The sequence below is a fragment of the Eleutherodactylus coqui genome, chromosome 2 (genome assembly GCF_035609145.1).
Source record: "Eleutherodactylus coqui strain aEleCoq1 chromosome 2, aEleCoq1.hap1, whole genome shotgun sequence".
Classification (NCBI taxonomy): Eukaryota; Metazoa; Chordata; class Amphibia; order Anura; family Eleutherodactylidae; genus Eleutherodactylus; species Eleutherodactylus coqui.
Window position 1 is genome coordinate 94,310,894 of NC_089838.1, and position 21,522 is coordinate 94,332,415.

The 21,522-nt window shown below is 43.3% G+C and overlaps 1 long non-coding RNA gene across 1 annotated transcript; it reads left to right on the forward strand.

Annotated features, from left to right (window-relative positions):
* The first annotated feature begins 1,968 nt into the window (after positions 1-1,968).
* On the forward strand, positions 1,969-16,699 carry LOC136610598 (uncharacterized). Its single transcript, XR_010790119.1, has 3 exons — positions 1,969-2,033; positions 15,147-15,247; positions 15,841-16,699. It is a non-coding gene; the product is annotated as an uncharacterized lncRNA (long non-coding RNA).
* Positions 16,700-21,522: the final 4,823 nt, after the last annotated feature.

Here is a 21,522-nt window from a genome sequence, read left to right on the forward strand (position 1 = left end):
TGGTCGGTCCCACCGCTAGTGGATCCACCCATTTCGCGCCTGGCTAAGCATACCGTGCTACCCACGGCAGAGTCCTCTTCCCTCAGCGATCCCAAGGATCAAGGAGTCGAGGCCTTGGCAAAGACCGTTTTTGAGGCGGCAGGGTCAGCTTTTAGGCCTGTGTTTGCCTCGTCCTGGGTCAGTAAGGCTGTTACTGACTGGGCAAAGCGGTTACGGGAAGGAATCCTCGAAGGGGCGGCGTCCGAGGATCTGGTGGGCATTACACGCCAGATTGAACAAGCAGGCATGTTTCTCTGTGAGGCCTCTATGGATACAGCCAGGCTGGCGGCCCGAGCCTCCGTGGCATCGGTGGCGACTCGCCGGACCCTATGGTTAAAATCGTGGGATGCGGATGCTTCCTCCAAGGGGTCGTTAATCAGTATGCCCTTTTGTAGGATCTCGTCTTTTCGGCGCCAAGCTAGACGAGCTCATCTCAGAGGCTACAGGTGGGAAGAGCTCACTTTTGCCACAGAACCGTCCAAAGCGGTCCTCTCCGCAGCACAGACGTTTCCGTTCCTATCACCGGATGAGTCCTCATAGGGTGGAGAGAGAGGGTCCACAGGAGCAGGAACAAAGGAAGGTTCCTTCCTTTAAACCAAGCTCCTCTTGGCGGGAGCCCCTGCCCACAAAGGGCTACCAATGATTCTCATAGCCCAGATGGGCCGCGAAGAACGCGGAACTCTGAGCTCATGGACATGTTAGCAGACGCGCCCTGGCGAGTACCCCTACAAAAGGATCTTCTCTCTCAGGGGAACCATTAGTGGAAGTACTGTGGCGCTTGCTGTCCTGGAAGGTCGCTTTCCTGGTGGCGGTTACCTCCCTTCGTAGGGTTTCGGAGATTGCGCGGCAAAACCACCCTTTACGGTTTTTTCACCAGGATAAGGTGGTGTTGCGACCGGTGCTGTCTTTTTTTCTAAATTTTATCAAATACATACGTTCGCGTCAGCCGACGCTTCGCTGGGTCGAAAGGTTTTACAGACGGCTGTAAACTGACCGCATGCGCTTATGATTTATTTGTACCCACCCTCGTGGACAGCTGTGGGACGTCCCACGGTCTTTGCTGTGTACCCCAATGACACGAGCGAGAAAAGAGGAATTTTTACTCACCGTAAAATCTCTTTCTCGTCTCGTCATTGGGGGACACAGCACCCACCCCTCTTTCTTTATATGACACAGTGGTGGTCCTGGTCGGACTCCGGATTCTGTAAGTCGCACATAGTGTTTTTCATTACAGTGAAATTTCTTGTTAACGTGTCATATGACTAACTATTGTTGTCTCTCTGTTCCCGCATGGCTATTCCAACTGCTGGCATGACAAACTGATTAGCCTGCTGTCGGCAGGAGGGATATAGCCAGAGGGCGGAGCTAACTTTTTTGTGCTTAGTGTCGCCTCCTAGTGGCAGAAGCTATATCCCACGGTCTTTGCTGTGTCCCCCAATGACGAGACGAGAAAGAGATTTTACGGTGAGTAAAAAATCCTCTTTTTACAGTACTGAAATGCATGAGCTAATATTTTCAGAGCCACAAGAATGATATATGTTAAGTGTGGAGTCACAAGTGATCTAAAAATCCGTCACAAAGAAGTCCGTATCGAAATCTGCATGCCTCGCATATCGGATTTTGTGCACCTTTCCTACAGAAATGGTGTTGAAATTGCAAAGGGTGGAATGTATTACATGTGGATTTTTGATGGTGATTTGTTTGTGGTGGATTTTTAGGTCGCTTGTGAATCTGAATCCACCTTAAAGCTTCTTTCACACACAGTTTTTTTTGTTTTTTTTTAACCATTGCCGTGAAATTCATACATTTGTTTTAACGAGCAACTTTTAGTTGGTGTTTTGTATGTGCCAACATTTTTGTCTTGTGTTTTTTTTTTTTCCTTTTTTTTCCAGGCATCGTCTTTAACTATGGGGGAGGCGACAGAAAAAAAAGCTTAAAAGAAATGTCAACTAGAGTCTGCGGTGTTTTGAAGACATGCCATGAACCAAACAAAAGTGAGAAAAATACCATCAAAAAAAGGCCTTGCTTGTTGTGTGTTTTAGATTTCTTTATTGACTTACAGCTAGTATTTTGGGAGGAAAAAAGCATGAAAAACGTGCCAGGCAGTGAGGTTTTACCTAAACATGCGAAGTGTGAAACCACTCTTAGGGCTCCTACCCACTTGCGTTTTTTAACGCTACGATTGTCAATGGGACTTTCTAATGTTAAAAACTAGAGATGAGCGAGCATACTCGGTAGGGCAATATACTGGAGAGAGCATCGCCTTTTTCGAGTACCTGCTGGCTCGTCCCTGAAGATTCGGGGGGGCCGCGGGGGTGAGCGGGGGGTTGCAGAAGGGATCAGGAGGGGGAGAGAGAGGGATCTCTCTCTCTCCCTCCCCGCTCCTCCTCGCTGCCCTGCGCCGCCCTTGACCCCCGAAGCCCCCCCAAATTTTCAGGTACGAGCCAGCAGGTACTCGAAAAAGGCAATGCTCTCTCCAGTATATTGCCTTACCAAGTATGCTCGCTCATCTCTATTAAAAACCCATCGCACAAAAATCTCAAAGCACAAACTTGCGATTTGTTTTAAACATTAGAAAATGCCAAAAAACAGTGATATCGCAGCATTAAAAGTCCACGTTAGAATTCATGTTTAGCATCCCATAGAGTTCCGTGCCATAGTTCATATGGTGCAGATTTGTGTCGACAGATTTAAAATCTGCATCGCAAAAATAACAATATTGACATTTCGCACATAATTCACTATAGGAGATCCATCTATGGATTAGCTACATTGAATAGGGCTAATCCACACGTGGATCCGTGGCATTTTCACATATGAATCGACAAATACACTACAAAAATCTATAGCCCAGTTGCGAATTTCAGCTGCGGATGATGTCAGATTTTTCTAACACAGATTGTTATTCATGTGAACGACACCTTGCAATTTTTTGGATGGCCCCTGTGTATTTCTCAGGGGATTCCTGGTGAGCATGTTTAGGTCACACATGCATTTTAAATTTTTTTTTTTTCATATTAAAAAGCTACGGGAAAACGCCTGAAAAAACGCTATTCTCATAGTATGCTGTAATTTGGAAGAATACCATGCAGCCAAAAAATGCAGCAAAAGGGATAAAATGCTGTTTGTAGGGCATTTCATACTTCACTATTGACCTGCGGCTAACATCTGGACACAGCAGCAAAAAAGACACAACGAATACCACCTGCAGCAAAAGCGCCTACAACACACTTCTAAAAAAAAAAAAATGTTACACCAACGTAAATGATACATTTCATTATAATAAAAGTGTATGTTTAATCGTCAGAAGAAAAAGAAAGGCAAGAGAAACTTTGCTTGGCCTTTAAAAAAACGAACCGTAATCTGTAATTCAAATGTAATTACAGATTCATATTTCCTTCATTTAAATTTTTTAGCTGAGGTAGAAAACAGAAAGAAGCCATCTAATTAGTTGTAAAGGGGCTTAGTCTTGTTATAACAACACTAAATGGTTGGCCGTTCAGCCATAGTGACACAATCAGAGAAGCTCTTTTCACTTCTAACTCGAACACCTCCATATTGATTGTAGGATAGTCAAATAAGTGGCATTACCGGCTATCTGGTGATGCTGTCAGGGGCCCTAACACATTTTGGCAGTTAGCCTTGGAGTCCTATGAAGACTTCAGTACTGTCTTTACATGCCCTAACAGCTGTCTCAGTCAATAATGGCACTGAGTTTCATTAATTGACACATTAGCATATGTACATTTTTAGTTAACACAAGATTAGAGATGAGCAAACCGAACCTGTAGAAGCCAAATGTGAGTCGAACTTTACTAAAAGTTCAGTTCAGCAAGAATCTAAACCTCACGTGGTTTGTTTCTGCTGAACCAGTAGTTAATAATAACCCATAAAACTAACCTTGAACACTGTTTTAGAGCCCTGAAGCATCGGTAGTGGTGGTGGTCCATCAACGGATGTAGCTCAGTCATTAGCATTACTTCCTTGCAGTGCTAGAGTCCTAGGTTAAAATCTATCATTTACAACATCTGTATATGGTTTTCAAATTCCTTGCAGTAGTTACCATTGCTCAGATTTAAACTTTAGGACCCGAGAGCTTAAGGCCCCCTGTCAATGGCAGTGATTTCGCTGGTGGTAAACCGCTGGCCAATCACGCTGGCACCTGTCCACCAGTGGAGAATCATTGCGATTTTCCGCTCGCGTTGGGCAATTCGCAGCATGCTGCGAATTGCCCTGATTCTCCGCGGCCAGCCTATCTATTAGATAGGTTTGACTGGTGGAGATTCGGTGGCAGCTTCTGATCCCGGGCGGCGGCTCCCACGGTGGAGCTTCGCTGTGGGATACCGCATCACTCGTGGACAGCTGGCCTAAAGGCAACAGTTTTAGCCACTGATCTACAACCATTAAAGGACCACCACCACCTCTTGCTGATCTCTAGTTAAGATCAAAAGTGTTATCTTAATTAGTATTAATGAGTTGTTTTTTTTTTAATTTGTGTAAATTTTACACCAAAGCCAAGAACATCCACATATTGGGCATCCTCATGTAACCTCAGGTGCTCCGTGGACCGCTTTACAGCCACCATGCATTCAGCTCTGCCAGGAATGGGATTGGCAGGGGTCAGTCTGCCTATTGATATGTCATAAAGATTTCTAATTGAAAAAAAGAGTGGGACAATTTTTTTACAGCCACTTTTTGACACATTTTTTTGCAGATGTTAGCTGTGGGTCAAACGGAATTTATTAGTGCCCTACAAACATGTTCTTGTGGCATTTTGACTCGCAATGGGAGTAATTTTTTTTTTTCTGGAGGGGGGGGGCAGTTTTTTCACCAAAAAAGCTTGTAAATAACACATGACATTCATGGTGCAATTTACAAGTCCTGAATTAGCTTCAGTCGGAGTTGTGATGAAGGCAGCTGCTACAAAGATATAGAAGTGGGTCTCACTTGTAACAGGGAAAGAACCTTGTGCGTCTGTGTAGCTTCTCACAGAACATTATTGCTCTGAGCTCCCATCACACTTGTCTTCTCAGCTGTTGCTTTCTATTCTGTAACCCTCCTTGTGGTGTTTTTGCCCCCTCCTTCGTGCCTTGTCTGTGTCCTCTACCCCTTGCTCGTTTCCTGTCTTTGACCCCTCGTTCACCCTGCCTAGTATGTGCCCACCTGTCTGCCCGGGTACAGCAGCCTTATTCCGCCCATGTACACATATTTATTGGGGCTGTGAATGCAGCAGGCCGCACACAATGCTGCTGTCAGAGAGGCAAGCTGTTGTGCTTTACCGTAAAGCTTGGGAACCAAGTGAACTGCAAACGGATTAGCACAAGCTACAATGTATCCACCAAGAGACCAACAAGGACGAGTAAATGGACTTTAACTGTGTGATTACAGTGATCACTTCTAAAAATCTTCTCTCTGCTGGCAAAGAGGTCTGCTCAGAGTTCACCATTCTCTTCCACTGCTAATTACTTCCGAGTGTCATCTCCTTGGACAATCTCCAGTTACCTGTACCTCTCCTCCACTTACAGGATCTGTTACCCCTGTCTTTTTTAACCCTTTACATAATCTGCAAAGCCCTATATCATAACTTCGGCTGTTCAGACAACTATAAAAATCTTGTGAAAAAATAGTATCCAGCATGCAAAAATAAGATAAAACTTGAAATTTATTGCATCATGTTAAAAACCGTAGTCCGTTTGCACACAGGTACCTCAAAATTACCGACGCGTTACGGCAGGACGTCTGCCTTAATCATAGCATATCTGATAAATGAACATTGTCCTATAAAAAAGCTTGTAATAATGGGAAAAAAAGGAAATGCAGCAATAGATCAGAGCAAAGGAACTAGTTCGCACTTTACTAGTTTTACTTTGGAACTGCATTAAAGCAACCTTCTGGTTTTGGGATTCGGTTCTAGGAATGGAGGGAGTGTATTACCTGCAGTAGTCGTTCTCTTCTGTCTCTCCGATCCACCTGTTCCAGATCCTGTTTTTGACTGTCCAAGATGGCTGACGCAATCTTTAGACTACCTAATCCCATAGTGTTTGACTACCAATGCAATATACCTGCTCTCTGATTGGCCAGGGACATAACTATAGGGGATGCAGTTGCTCCCAGGCCCAGGACCCTCAGGCTGGGTTCACACTGGGCAGATTCCGGGAGGAAATCTTGCGGTTTGACCGCAGCAAAAAACCGCAAGATTTCCGCCGAGAATCCACTGCTTCAAAACCCGCAGCACTTAGTTGCGTGTTTTGAAGTGGCCTTGCCGCACACTTTTCAGCTGCAGATGGCGCTCCCATAGAGAAGAGCGGGGCCGCAGCGGAAGCAAAAAAAAGTCAACATGCTGCAGCCGACGAATCCGCGACGCAGTGCCAGCTTCTGCTGGCTTTGCTGTGGCGGATTCGCGTTTTGTGTGGACAAGATTTTTGAGAAATCTCGTCCACATGGCTGGCTAATCCCGGGATTAGCAGTCACAAGTAGATTTGCCGCGGTGAAATTCCGGACTGAATTTCCGCGGAAAATCCGCCCAGTGTGAACCCAGCCTTGGGGGGCCCATAAGGTCTCTCTTCTCCATATAGTAAGCCTAGTAGGATGAATAAAGCATTGGTTGAGGGCCCTGTTACAGATTTTGCATTGGGGCCCAGAAGCTTCAAGTTACGCCTCTGGCCAGGGCTGCTCACATAATCAGCACTGACTAATTAGAGAGCAGTCCATAGTGTACATTAGGTAGTTGGAAAATTGCCCTGATAATAGTGCTCAGAACTGACGGATGAGAGGAACAGCAGAGAATTAAAAACCTGAAGGTAATATAACCCCCCCCTGTCCCCGAATAGGTTTTGTCCTGACACAAAAGGGTCGCTTTAAAGCAAACCTGTCACTATGTCATGCTTCTACATATGTTATTTCAAGTCTAAATAGGACTAGACATAGGCAGCCCAAAAACCCATAAAAGCAAGTGAGGTTATTCATACATGATGGTTCATATGAAAAAGATTGCAGTGTATGCCACTGTGGTCCAATTAACAGGGTAGACTAATGCATACAAAGGCAACAGATGCATGAAAATCAGTCCGCATACAATGGGTATCCCTGTTTTGTCCAATGATGCTGATGTGAATACGGCCTTATTGACAAGATGTTTATCTTGGGGACATAACGGACTTCACACAATGATATACAATTTAGGAATTATTAAATTATGAACTCTGGTCTACCATGCATAGAGAGGCATCTCTCAGTCACAGGGTGCAGGGCAGGGGAGAAAAGACTGGGCAGATCATTAGGCAAATCTTTAAAGGGGTTCTGTCATAAAAAATCAATACTTACCTATTCCTCCCCGTAACGTTCACTGCCTGGAAAGGAATGCCGAGCAATTGTCGAGACTGCGCATGTGCGAAAAATTAATATACTATTGCAAAGAGACAGTGCACATGTGCAGTCTCGGCAATAGCTTGGAACTCCCTACTATAGGCTATGGACGCTACATCACTAGTAAAGGAGAATGCCGGCAATGAATGCTTCATCACTGGAAGAAGAAGAATCGGTTAACTGAAGGTGATGTGACTTGGGGGACTGCAGGAGGGAGGAGAAGATTGGCAAAGAGAAGATATGGTAAGGAGTCTGCGCGGGGAGGAATAGGTGAGTATAGAATTTTTTTTTCTAATGACAGAACCCCTTTAAGACCACTTACACACACGGTGGAAATTATTTGGAATTTCGACTGTTGAAGTCACTGAGGAAAATGCTGCAGCATTTAAAGTACAAGCCATGCGGAGGGCATTTAAAAAATCTTTACATGGTGCAGAAATTTTCCTCAATGAATCTGCAGCGTTTTTGAAAAAGGGTGCAGATTCTAAATCTGCATCATCTCTGCAATGCATTTAAAAAAAAAAAAAGGCTTCAGACCCACTGCCGTAACTATAGGGGATGCGGTTGCACCCGGGTCCAAGAGCCTTAAGGGGCCCATAAGGCCTCTCTTCTCCATATAGGGAGCCCAGTACTATGAATAAAGCATTATAGTTGAGGGCCCTGTTACTGATTTTGCATTGGGGCCCAGGAGTTTCAAGTTAGCCCTCTGTTCAGATCCTTCCACTTTTTTTACATTTTACTTTGTGGCCTTGTGCAAATTAAAAAAAAAAGTTTTTAACCATCATTCTGCATTCAGTACCCCATTAAGAACAAAGTGAAAACAGAATGTTAGTTTCCCTTTTTTTTTTAATTTACAAAGATTTCTAATATTTTGCATATGATACTTGAAATTTAGCTCTGGAGACTTCTCATTTCTTTTGAGCATCTTTGAGATGTCCCTATACCTTGATTGCAGTTCACCTTTGTTAAATCCAGTTGATTGAACAATTTTTGAAAGGCACACCCCTGTCTATATAGGGTCTCAGCTCACAATGCATATCTGAGCCAAAACCAAGCCTGTAGAGTTCAGAGACAGGATTGTGTAGAGGTACTGATTTGCAGAAGGCTACCAAATATTTCTTATGCATTGAAAGTTATTAAGAACACAGCGGCCTCCATAATTCTAAAATGGAAGACGTTTGGGACAACCAGGACTCTTCCTAGAGCTGGCCAATCTACCAAACTAATAAATAATCAAAGGAGAAGGGCCTTGATAAGAGAGGAGACCAAGAACCCAATGGTCACTCTGGCTCTGGTTGAACTCAAACAATCCTGTGTGCAGATGGGAAAAACTTCCAGAAGGTCAACCATCACTGCAGCACTCCACCAATCAGGGCTTTATGGTAGTGTCCAGAAAGCCGCCTCTCCTAAGTAAAAGACACATGAAAGCCCATCTGGAGCTTGTCAAAAAGCACCTAAGGGACTTTCAGGCTTTGAGAAACAAGATGTTCTGGTCTGATGAAACCAAGATTGTACTTTTGGCCTCAATTCTAAGTGTTATGTTTGGAGGAAACCAGGCACTGCTCATCACTTGCCCCATACCATTACCACCATGAAGCATGGAGGTGGCAGCATCAGGCCGTGGGGGTGTTTTCAGTGGCTGGGTCAGGGAGACTGGTCAGGGTTGATGGAAAGCTGAATGGAGCAAAGTACAGAGATATTCTTAATGAAAACCTGATCCAGAGTGCAAGGAACCTCAGACTTGGCAGAAGGTTCACCTTCCAACATAGCATTACCTTAAGCACACAGCCAAGACCACACGGGAGTGGCTTTGGAACAACTTTGTGAATGTCTTCGATGGCTGACTTGTACCCAATCAAACATGTCTGGAGAGACCGGAAAATGGCTGTCCAAAGACTGCCCCTTTATAAGCTGACATGAGAAGTCGTAGCATCATACCCAGAAAGACTGGAGGCTGTCGTTGCTGCCAAAGGTGCTTCAACTAAGTATAGGGTCTGAATACTTATGTCAATGTTAGTTTTCCATTTTTTTTAACTTTACAAGATTTCTAACATTCTTTTTTTTCCTCTTTGCCATTCTGGGGTATTGAGTGCAGACTAATGGGAAAAAATATATATTTTGTAACTTGCACAGCCACAACATGGCAAAATGTAAAAAGAAGTGAAAGGGTCTGAAGACGTTCCGAATGCATTAGAATTATGCTGTGGAAGTCCACCTTGGAATACAAGGGTTAAATCCTGCAGCAGATCTGTGATTTAAAATGTGGCCTATATGGAGTCAGTGGATTGTGGCTGCAATTTCTGTCATCAGAATGTGACAGCCATTCAGGGGTGTCTACTGACAGGACAGATTGCTGTAAGGTAGCAGCAAGGAAATTAAAAATCTCCCATCTCTACAGGATTCTGTAGCAGCATTTCCATGATCTCATAAAGGGGTAAAATGACTGTTATTGTGCTTAAAAGTATTTATTTCATTTGTATTGTTTTATTGTTACTGCTTTTTTAAGAGACAGGGGAACTGGGAGAAAGCGGAAACCAACAAGACACCATTTTATGAGGCACAGATCTCTGTGGGGTGCGTTAAAAGTAGCAAGTTGTCTCCAAAGTTGTGAGTGACAACCTGGGCCACCGTTCCCTCCTTGTCTGACTTTCCCCTCGTGTCTAACCCTAGATGTGGCCCTTCCTGGTCTGTGTTTCTGTTCGGAGGATTCTATATATCTATTTGTTTGGACCCCAATTTCGGGTCTATTGTCGGAAGAGTGGACTTGTGGGAGTCCTACCGGGAGGGGGGGAACCCGTAGGAAGATTTGGGAAGCTGTAGCCAGCAGGTCCTGCCCATGAAAGCTCAAATGGTGGGCCAGGTTGGGTAGGTCTATCCCAACACAGATGGACTGTCCTGCTCAATACAGAAGGGAGTATGCAGACAGAGTTTGTTTGCTGTTTGGCGATTCCCGAGGGTCGAGCTCATTCCCCAGTGAGACGGTGGTATGGGCGGGCGATGGTGCTCGATAGGGTGAATGCCTTGCTCTGTCCTACCCACTGACTATTGTTGAAATCGCTATTCTGAGTAATGCTCACGGTTACCCTTTCCTACCCCTATTTTACCCAACTCCTCTTATTTTTGTTATGTTAACTTGTATGTTGGAAAAAGTCCAATAAAAAAGTCCAAAAAAAGTTGAGAGAGACCTATAGAGGGGGTGCAGTTTCCTACATTGCACCGAAGTCTCCAGACCTCTTGTCCCACTTGATGCAGCTTGATAGACCAGATCAAATACTGGTGGAATATTGCTGGGCTCCTGTTGTTGCAAAGATTCTTTACTTCAAATGAACCCTGCTCCTTCCAGCTTCTGGGTGTCCTCTTCCGCTTGTGTCCATATCGGAAGGAGACTTTGTCCTCGGTTATATGCTTACTGAAACTTTTGCTTTATGGTTCATGAACTGTTTCTTTGCTGCTTTTAATAAACCTTGTTCAGTTATCTACAACATGTGGAATCCACGAGAGTTCTTATGTGGGCCTGCATAGAGTTGAATGGGGGCGAGAACCCAAGGAAGCGCATTGACTTCTTCTGACCACATCTGGTCTGCTCCCGGCTGCTTGCACCGCTAACAACCGGCAATGTAAGCCGTCAGCAGCTGCAGCCTAGCCCCCAGGGTTGGGAACCGCTAATAGACCATCTTATAATATAAAGGAAATAATGGAAAATGCAATTCTCATAAATATTCTCATGCAAATCAAACTTCACTTTTATAATAAAAAGTCTACTCAAGTTTAGAGTCAGATGTCCCCTTATATTTTATTATTTGTGCCAAGCTCTAATAAATTGTATCAATGTAGTTTTATAGTATGTGGCGGTTTATCCTCTTCAGTAGTACGATGCATAGTATTCGCAGTATGCTTCTGCTGTTCGTTCCTTAGAACATCTGTTCTGCACTCTGTTGTATGTTGTATCTGTACTTGCTAGGAATTTAGTGGCGGCTTCTATCGCTTTTAATTTATGCACATTTTTTTAATCTAACATTTTTATTGAATGTTTTAGATTATCAGACAGTTTGAATGCAGTTTATTTCATAGTTCCAACAATGTATATACAATCTAAATTTCAACAGCATTTTCAGGAAAAGAGTCCAAAATCAGATACTAACGTAAAATATTGTGTCGTCCCTTTGTATTTTAATCATTGACATGTTAGAACTGTTTTTCTTCTCTTCTGTTACTTCTCTTGTGCAATTACTGATTATATTGCTGTTTCTCGCTACAAACTAATGGTAGGCTATCAGCATTTCTGGGGCAGCCAATGTCACATTAGTGAAATTTTACTATACTTGGAAATGTCTTAAGAATGCATTTCTGAACTCCTCTTTCACTTGATCAATGTTTGGAGCAACTTGTGAGATTTCAGAGTGTTTATTGCGTTAAGTTCGGACTTAAATATCTGTAAAAGTTTGCAGGGGAAATGTGATAACTCGTTATCCTTCATTCAAAATTAACATGACTGCTGATTCATATTCTCATAGTCCTCTCAATTTTTCAAAGTGCTTCATCCTAATAACCACATGTGGTTTGTGAGATTAGTTAACCCTAACAGCACTGGTGTTGGACTGGATTGTGATGTGCTGAAACAAATTAACCTTTCACAACAACTACACAGTGTTTTTATATGTCTTATATTGCCTGTTCGTCTTGCATGGAATTGCTTAGTGTACTGTCTCTTTAAGTACATTCATTTCCCAGCCTGGCAGGCGCCCCTGAGCTTCAACAAAAGAACAGGATGTTGTTGATTTGTAACCAAGCCAAAGAGGAAATGATTGTAAATTTCCTTTTAAACATCCCACTGTCTGCTGGCCTCCCCCATTCCCTCCCCATGCACTAGAGAAGTCAGGAAAGACAATTTCCTAGGAGGGCTTGTCCCAGGTAACTGCCACATCCTGGACCATTATCTCTTCCCTGTATTAGCAGTACATTCCTCCTAAATCCAGCACAATGGTAATAATCTGCAATACTGTGAATAGGAATATCCCTGAAACAATCATTTTGCAGCAAATACATCATTTCATTGTGTTTTACATTGCACTTGAAATTTGCTTCATTTTACATGTAAGAGCATAAAGCAGACGGTATTACCTGCAGCAGAGGAAATCTACAGTATGCTTCCCATTCACATGCACTGCAATAATGAATTAAGTGCAATGGACAATGCAAGCAATTGTCTGTAACAGTTTTTAATTCTTTCATCATCTGACATGTCTTCAACAAATAAAGGTTGCTATGGGCAACTTAGCCAATTTTGCATTGTGCCAATTTTTATCCTGATGCCCTTTGTACTGCTAAGTACTGCTAAACCCCATTATGTTTAAAGGGGTGTTCCAGGAGTAAATTACTGCTCACCTACATCGTCACGATCGGTAATCAATTCTTGGTCAATGGAGGTTTGTCGCTCAAGATTCCCCCTGATTAAAGTGACAGCGGTGATCAGGCACAGCGCCATACATTGTATAGTGGTTGTGCCTGGCATTGCAGCTCAGTCCCATTCACTTCAATGGAACTGAGCCGCTCTCAGGCCATATGACCAATGAATGTGGTGTCATGAGCTGAGAAAAGGCAGCGAAGATCAACAAGCACCACGGCCTCTTCAATCAACTAATTGTCTGGGATCCCGAGCAGCAGACCCCGGCTGATCAACTATTGAAGACTGATCCTGAGTATAGGTCATCAGTAGTGTAGCCCTAGAAAACTCTTTTAAAAATTGTATTTAACTCCTTCCTGATTTACGGCATAATAGTTAATTGTGGGTTGTACTATTACAGCGATGTGATGGTGTGGGCATAGGAGTTGTGCCTGCAACATCATTTATGGGTTTGGCTCTATTATGAAGATGACATCTCTCTTGAATGGCAGAGATCAGAGCTATCAGCTGTTTAACTGTGGCAGCAGCAGTTAAGGCACCCAAGCAATCCTCTGCCTCCCCTTGTCAGCCAATCATCATGCAACACAGTAGTGAGGTGTTGATATGTTACTGTGGAAGATGGGAGCCTAAAGGCTCATTTACACGCAAAGACAATCTTTCAAACGATTGAAAGATTGACAATTCTAGTGATCATTTTGGATAAAGTGCTAATTCTCACTAATGCTTATTAGCACTTTATCAGCCTAATTTGCATGTAAATGAAGCTTCAGCAGCTGTTTGCAAATTCCAGTGTGTGGTCTGGACTTTGCACAATAGTCATTGTCAAAAAAATCAATTACCTAGAAGGAGTTGGTGGAATCGAATAAAACTCTCTGTATGATTGGAACATTGACATAAGTGATTACAATATTAGAGCAAAAGGATAATTTACTGCAAAAAGCTGACCCCTTGAAACGGAGGCTCTACTACCCTGTTGGGCCACCTCTAGCTTGGATGCAAGATGTGATACAGGTGGACATGGAAGCACACCGATTCCATATGGGTATCCTGCGGCATATTGATCCACATTTGCTATAACTGAGGCTCTAGATCAGGCAAACTTGTAGGCTGTTTAAGTTGGCAACCCAGATGTTCCCATACATGTTCTATTGGTGATAAATCTGGCGACCAGGCAGGCCACGAAAATTTGGTAATGTTGTGGAGACAGTCCTGTGACCACCTTGTGTGTGCGGCTGAGCATTATCCTGCTGGGAAATGCTTCTTGGAAGCTGCCTTGAGAGGAACACGTGGCTGCAGGATGTCCTGAACATAGCGCTGAGCTGTCATTGTCCCTTATACCACTACTAGGACTGACTGTCATATGCAATAGTCCACCTAGACAATCACACCAGCAGTGGGGCAGTGTGCCGCTCCACAGCAAAGGCAGGATTGACGCACTCACCCCTAAGTTTCCAGCCACAAACATGGCTGTTGTCAGGGCCAAAACTAAACCTAGATTCGTCGCTGAAGACAACCCAATTCCATTCCAGAGTAGTGTTTTGTCGTTCATGACTTGTACAATTGTAATAAAAAAAAATAAAAATGGCCACCCTTTTAAAACAAACAATAACTTAGTTAAAATAGTAAAAAAAAATACATGGTCATATAGTAACCTATAGAATAAAGATATTTATAGCACTCAGTGAATCATTTTGCTTCCGCTTCCCACCGCCCCAAAAATGTAATAAAAGTAAGTTCTATGCAAACTAAAAAAGTTAATGCTCTTGAAATGCAGTAACAAAAAATATTTTTTTTGTCTTAAAATATGCTTCAGGCTGGAATCACACAGGGGTATAAACAAGATATAGGAAATATAAAGGAAGGATTTATACTACTGCTTCCTACTGGATCCACTTTTGACTTTAGCTCATAAAAACTACTTTTCAAACTCTTTACAAAGGATGATACATTTGTAGGAGTCCTTTTTTGTTATTTGGTGTGTTTGCCTTGTACTTTGTTTTTGACTTTTGTATTTGACTTTTTTGATTTTAGACTTTGGATTATGACCTTCTGCTCATCCCATTGGTACTGACTGACATTTCTCTTGAACTCTGACCTCAGATGCTTTATTGGCTACTCTTCCTGTCTTTTCCCTCTGGTACAGCACTGCCCTCCTGGTTCTGACCTCAGTTTACAGACCCTGTATTCATTTATCCTTTTCTGCCCCATCCCTATATATTCTCTCTTCTTCATATTCTACCTAGAACTGATAGTTTTTGTTTTTATTTTAATTACAAAAAATCCTGCGCTTCTATGCTCCAGGGAGCTTTTTTCTGAAAATTCCTTGAAATCTCTGCAGCTCTCTACACCATTGGAAACTAGAAGCAAGCCAGCAACGGACACCAGGACTACAGGTGTGGCACCTGGGCTCCCGGAGTTGGATTTAGGTGTCCACACCAGGTGAGCTCTTTAAGAAAAATCATTTCATGAAATTTTTGTTCAGTATATTTCTGAAGTGCTTTCCTAATTTTCCATATTCTACCTAGGGATGGATTGAAAATCCATCAGAACTTTGGACCTGAGGTCACCCTTTTCAGGGCAGTTGCTCCTCTTAATAGACAGGTTCAGTCAGGGTCAGATCAGGGAGAGATCCTTGACCCCACCTATGTTTCTACCAAGGTCTGGAGAACCCCTGTGTTTGACTTGTCTCCCAGCCTGTCTCTGTCTTCTGCCTGTGTATTGGCCCAGAGTTAACGGGGCCAATCCATAAGTATGCATGTGGTTTTCTCGTGTCATTGTATTGTCAGTGTCTTGCATGTGTGTGCATTTAATGTGTATTGCACCTCTGCAGCACTGAATGGGTTAATGTCTGGTTTATGTCTGATAAATGTATCTTGTTGTGTGTCACGTTATACATATGTGTTTTTCAAGGTGTAGTGAGGGGAGTCGTCTTCTTGCAAGGGAGAAAGTTCGTCTTGCCAGACTGGTCTGAGTTATAGTCTTGGGAAGAGAGAGACTTTTAGCGAGTAAGAGATTGTGCCTTGTCTTATCAGGATCCCCAAGATGGAAGAGGCTGAGCGATGGCATAATGTCTGCTTTGGGAGCAAATCACCCAAGCCTTCTCGGTACTAATTTGAAGGACTGAGAGAGAGTGAGTGAGAGGAACCGCCAGGCAGCACTGAGTATAACGTCTAACTGTGAGTGTGTACCAGTAGAGAGCTGAAGAAAGAGTAAGGAGTGTTGCTGGGAATAGAGCCCCCAGATAACTGGGACTGTGGATTTCTATGTCATCCTGTGCATCCTTCCTGTCACACCACTATTGTGTTCGCAGCAATGTTCTACTGGCTGATGTAAAGTTTGTGAACTGTTGACTGTTTATTCAAGTAAACGAGCTCTACCGACCGTTTCCGGTTTTGCTCAGAAAGTTATCCCAGTGTGTGGACTACTTTATTTCAACATCTGGATTCAGTGCAGAGGACAGAATGGTGGCATCACGACTAACAAAAAGGACTCTAAGGTAAACCAGCGATTGGGTTTTCCCTGTGAAACTCCCCCAACAGTAACTTGGTCGGGTCCTGAAAAAGCCTCAATCTACCCCGCTATCTCCTCGGCTGTGAACCTGCTCCTCGGACGCTGCATATGCTTTGGTCAGTCACCTTGACAGGACTGGAGAGATGTGACAAGATAAGGAAAGTAAATACAATGGTCTATGCCTGACCCCCAAAAATTCAGTTTGTCAATATGACCATTGTTCTAAATTTACAGAGCTTTCTCCTTAAAGTTGGTCATTCGCTGAGAATTAATGTCACTAAATTTGGACTTGTGCCATGGTCCATGGTGGGAACCGCAGTGTTTTGCTTAGTTGTTGAATGGTTAATATAAAATACATTCGGAAATTGCACTTATCCTTTTGCATGCCATAATTCCAATGCAAATTAATAGGATTAAATGTGAGCTAAGGCTTAGTACTCTTTTGAAAATCTGCATAATACTCTTTTGTATCAATAAAGGGATTTCACAGTTCATTATTTTCTGCGCACGCTGTACTATATGGTTGCTAGCTATTTGGCAGGAGTGCATTCCTTTATTCAGTAGCACCTGGACCAGAGTAAAACATGTACATAAGGCTGCTGTGGGAAAAGTGACTCATTCAGAAGCCTAACAAGAGGTCTTCAAGCCCATAAGGGGGCTGTACAATACCTGTCGGATGAAACTCAAGAACAATGAACACCTGACATGCACATCCATACAGTAAAGTTTACCTGCATGCTACTGTCTCATCGTGAACTGTTAGAATGTATGTGAGCATAAGGGCTCATTCATACAGGTGTATACCATTTCGGTTTGTGAAACACATACTGTACCATTTTCACTGCATGTGTATATGCCTATTGTATGTGTTTTTGATGTCAGTGCATTTTTCTACATTCATATTGCATCCCTTTTCCCTGCACTTTTCGGGCATCTGAATACATCAATGCCAATCAATGGTGTTGTATGCTGTCCATATTATGTCCTTAAAAAAATACAGACAGAACATATACCATGTTAATAAGTCCTAAAAAAAATAGCCTATGTTAAGATTCACATGTGCTTGCCACTGATCCACACTATCTCTGGGTGATTTGGCAAGGTAGTATTGATTCTGCCTGGCTGAAAAAGGTTGGAACCATTTTTATTTATCCCGTTCTTGTTGGTTGTGTATTGCCAACATGTGTAGAGTAATTGTCATCATATTGTGCCCTAGTGTTCCTTGAAATGCTTGCCCACCCCAAAATCGAGCTGTGCAAAGGTTGTTCTTTCTCCCTACGGAAGAACCTCCGCTTGTTTGTCAGCTGAAAGGCGGGAGCTTCAACGCCCAACGATCGTCCCAGCGACAATTGATCACTGAGATGATCACTCAGTGAATGGGGCAGAGCGGGCCGGAGATCATTCTGGCCACCTGTCTCCATTCACAGTAAACAGGTCATTGTCTGTAGATGGTTGTTTATACAGGCCTATTGTTGTTTGATTTTTATACCTGCAGAAACTCCTCGACAAATGAATTATTATTCGTCATTCAGTCGCTGCCGCCATTGACACTGAACGGTTATTGATCAGATTCCAGTGGGACGCAATTGTCAATGAGAGTAAAAGGGCCCTAAAGCTCCATTTACAAGCAACGTTTATTGCTCAAAATTCGCTCAAACGATGTATTTTGAGTGATAATCATTGCATGTAAATGATACCATCTTTGCTTTTCGTCTGAACGATTATTTGTAGTTGAGCTTAAAGACCATGGTTCGGGAGAGCTAATAACATTGTATTTAGCTGCAGTGCCACAGCAGAACAAAGCGGCTGTATGCAGATAACAGACTACCCACTGTTATCTGTATACAGCTCAGGAAGGCTTATTTACATGCAAATGAAGCTACTAATGGGCATTAGTGCCCATTAGCAGCTTATGCAAAATGATCGCTCAAACTGTCAATCATCCTATCTTTTGAACAAATTTTGAGTGATCATCTTTGTGTGTAAATGGGGCTTAAGACTTGTTGGCTGATCAGCTCGTTTATGCAGGCACAAAATACTCATTGCTTGGCTGAAAATTTCCCCAATTTCCCCAAACCTGTTAATTATCAGCCATTCTCTCTCCAGCAAATGGTCTTCCTGTGTACACAAGGATAATGAGTGCTGACCAACATGCTCATTGTCTATCAGAGGTCCCATTTAAAAGGATTGTTGTGGCCCAGAGTTGGACACTACAAAAGAAATTAACTTCCAGTTAAATGTATGTATGACTTTACGACTGTTTATTTCATGCTGGTAACCTGCTTAACTTTCCTGATGACCACCACTGTACTCTATTGGCTGACAGGTCCCTGATTCCCATTGGCCTGAGTAACACCCAACAACAGCTTATTAATTGGAGGACAGGATAGTCAGGAGATGGTAAGCCTGTGATGGGTGTGTTGGTTGCCTAGCAGCGCCAGACCCACATGGAAATATAATTTTAAGTGTTCGTAAGAGTACAGAAGTGGTTTGTGTACTCGTACAGATGTAGTTCCTGTACTTCCAAAAACTAATTTACCTTAGAAAATGTTAATTTGCTGAAGAATGTTCTCCCGAAAATAAATTGCTATATTTTGGTTTACCCTTCAACCCTTTGTCTCCTAGAGTCCCTTCTTGCCTTTGTAACACCAGCACTAAAGAGTACCACACCAATACCATCCTCCAGGGGAAAGGGACAATCTTTTGAGATAAGTGAGCCTACTCACTAAGGCAAATTACTCGAGCGAGTAGTGCCTTATGCGAGTACCTGCCCGCTCGTCTCTAAAGAATCGGGTGGCGGCGGGGGGCAGGGAGCAGCAGGGAAAAGCGGGGAGGAAAGGGGGGGGGATCCCACGCTCTCCCCCCCCCCCCCCCCCCCCCCCCGCTCACTCCCACAACTAACCGCTCACCCCCGCCGGCACCCGACTCTTTTGAGACGAGCGGGCAGGTACTCGCATAAGGCACTACTCGCTCGAGTAATTTGCCTTAGCGAGTACGCTCGCTCATCTCTAACCATCTTCCAACTTTTATTTTATTTTTTTCCTTTTTATTTTATTTTTGCCTGGAGCCGATTGTGGGCCCGTGCGAGGGCTTGCGTTAATTATATTTTTCACCACCATACTCGGCCTGACTGATGGGTAGCAATCACTGGTCACGGTGTGACAAACTAGAGGCTTTTATTTGGTTAAGCGTAGCTATTGGGTCGCCACCGCGACCCTCCCTATGGACGCTAAAGCAGGATCATAACTTTAGAACGCAGATACCCAACAGGTCATCCCAGCGATAATCGTTCCTGTGCATTGCTCAGTGAATGGAGGAGGAGCAGGCCAGAGATTGTTCCGGCCACTCGTCTCCATTCACAGTAAGCAGGCAATCGTTCATAAGTGAACTACTGCCTGTTAAGATAGGCCGATCCATCGTTGAGTTTCCCCCATGCAGAAACTGAGGAACAAGAAGCGAACAAATTCTCGCTCATTGTTCAGTCAGGGCATGCATTTACATTGAACGATAATCGTTCAGATTCCCCTTTGGATGTGGGAAGCTGAGCAATTTTTTTGTCCCGACAAAATGGCCCCTTATTGTGTTTTTTTTTTTGGGGGGGGGGGGGGGGTGGGGGGAGATGGCAACCAGAGCATTTAGAGAAATCCCAGGCAAACATGGGGAGAAAATCAAAAACTTAATTATAGAGTGTAAATTGGATTAGTGAAAGTCCATTTGTACCTCTACTTTTTAATTATGATAATAGAGTTTGGAATTGCATTGAATTTTACTAAAAAACCCCAAACAGTATTTTTCTCCATAAAGGACATTTGTGGCGATCCACCAACTGTAACGAACTACACTACCGTTCAAAAGTTTGGGGTCACATTGAAATGTCCTTGTTTTTGAAGGAAAAGCACTGTACTTTTCAATGAAGATAACTTTAAACTAGTCCTAACTTTAAACAAATGCACTCTATACATTGCTAATGTGGTAAATGACTATTCTAGCTGCAAATGTCTGGTTTTTTGTGCAATATCTACAAAGGTGTATAGAGGCCCATTTCCAGCAACTATCACTCCAGTGTTCTAATGGTACAATGTGTTTGCTCATTGGCTCAGAAGGCTAATTGATGATTAGAAAACCCTTGTGCAATCATGTTCACACATCTGAAAACAGTCTAGCTCGTTACAGAAGCTACAAAACTGACCTTCCTGTGAGCAGATTGAGTTTCTGGAGCATCACATTTGTGGGGTCAATTAAACGCTCAAAATGGCCAGAAAAAGAGAACTTTCATCTGAAACTCGACAGTCTATTCTTGTTCTTAGAAATGAAGGCTATTCCATGCGAGAAATTGCTAAGAAATTGAAGATTTCCTACAACGGTGTGTACTACTCCCTTCAGAGGACAGCACAAACAGGCTCTAACCAGAGTAGAAAAAGAAGTGGGAGGCCGCGTTGCACAACTAAGCAAGAAGATAAGCACATTAGAGTCTCTAGTTTGAGAAACAGACGCCTCACAGGTACCCAACTGACATCTTCATTAAATAGTACCCGCAAAACACCAGTGTCAACATCTACAGTGAAGAGGCGGCTGCGGGATTTTGGGCTTCAGGGCAGAGTGGCAAAGAAAAAGCCATATCTGAGACTGGCCAATAAAAGAAAAAGATTAAGATGGGCAAAAGAACACAGACATTGGACAGAGGAAGACTGGAAAAAAGTGTTGTGGACGGATGAATCCAAGTTTGAGGTGTTTGGATCACAAAGAAGAACGTTTGTGAGACGCAGAACAAATGAAAAGATGCTGGAAGAATGCCTGACGCCATCTGTTAAGCATGGTGGAGGTAATGTGATGGTCTGGGGTTGCTTTGGTGCTGGTAAGGTGGGAGATTTGTACAGGGTAAAAGGGATTCTGAATAAGGAAGGCTATCACTCCATTTTGCAACGCCATGCCATACCCAGTGGACAGCGCTTGATTGGAACCAATTTCATCCTACAACAGGACAATGACCCTAAACACACCTCCAAATTGTGCAAGAACTATTTACAGCAGAAGCAGGCAGCTGGTATTCTATCGGTAATGGAGTGGCCAGCGCAGTCACCAGATCTGAACCCCATTGAGCTGTTGTGGGAGCAGCTTGACCGTATGGTACGCCAGAAGTGCCCATCCAACCAATCCAACTTGTGGGAGATGCTTCCTGAAGCGTGGGGTGCAATTTCTCAAGC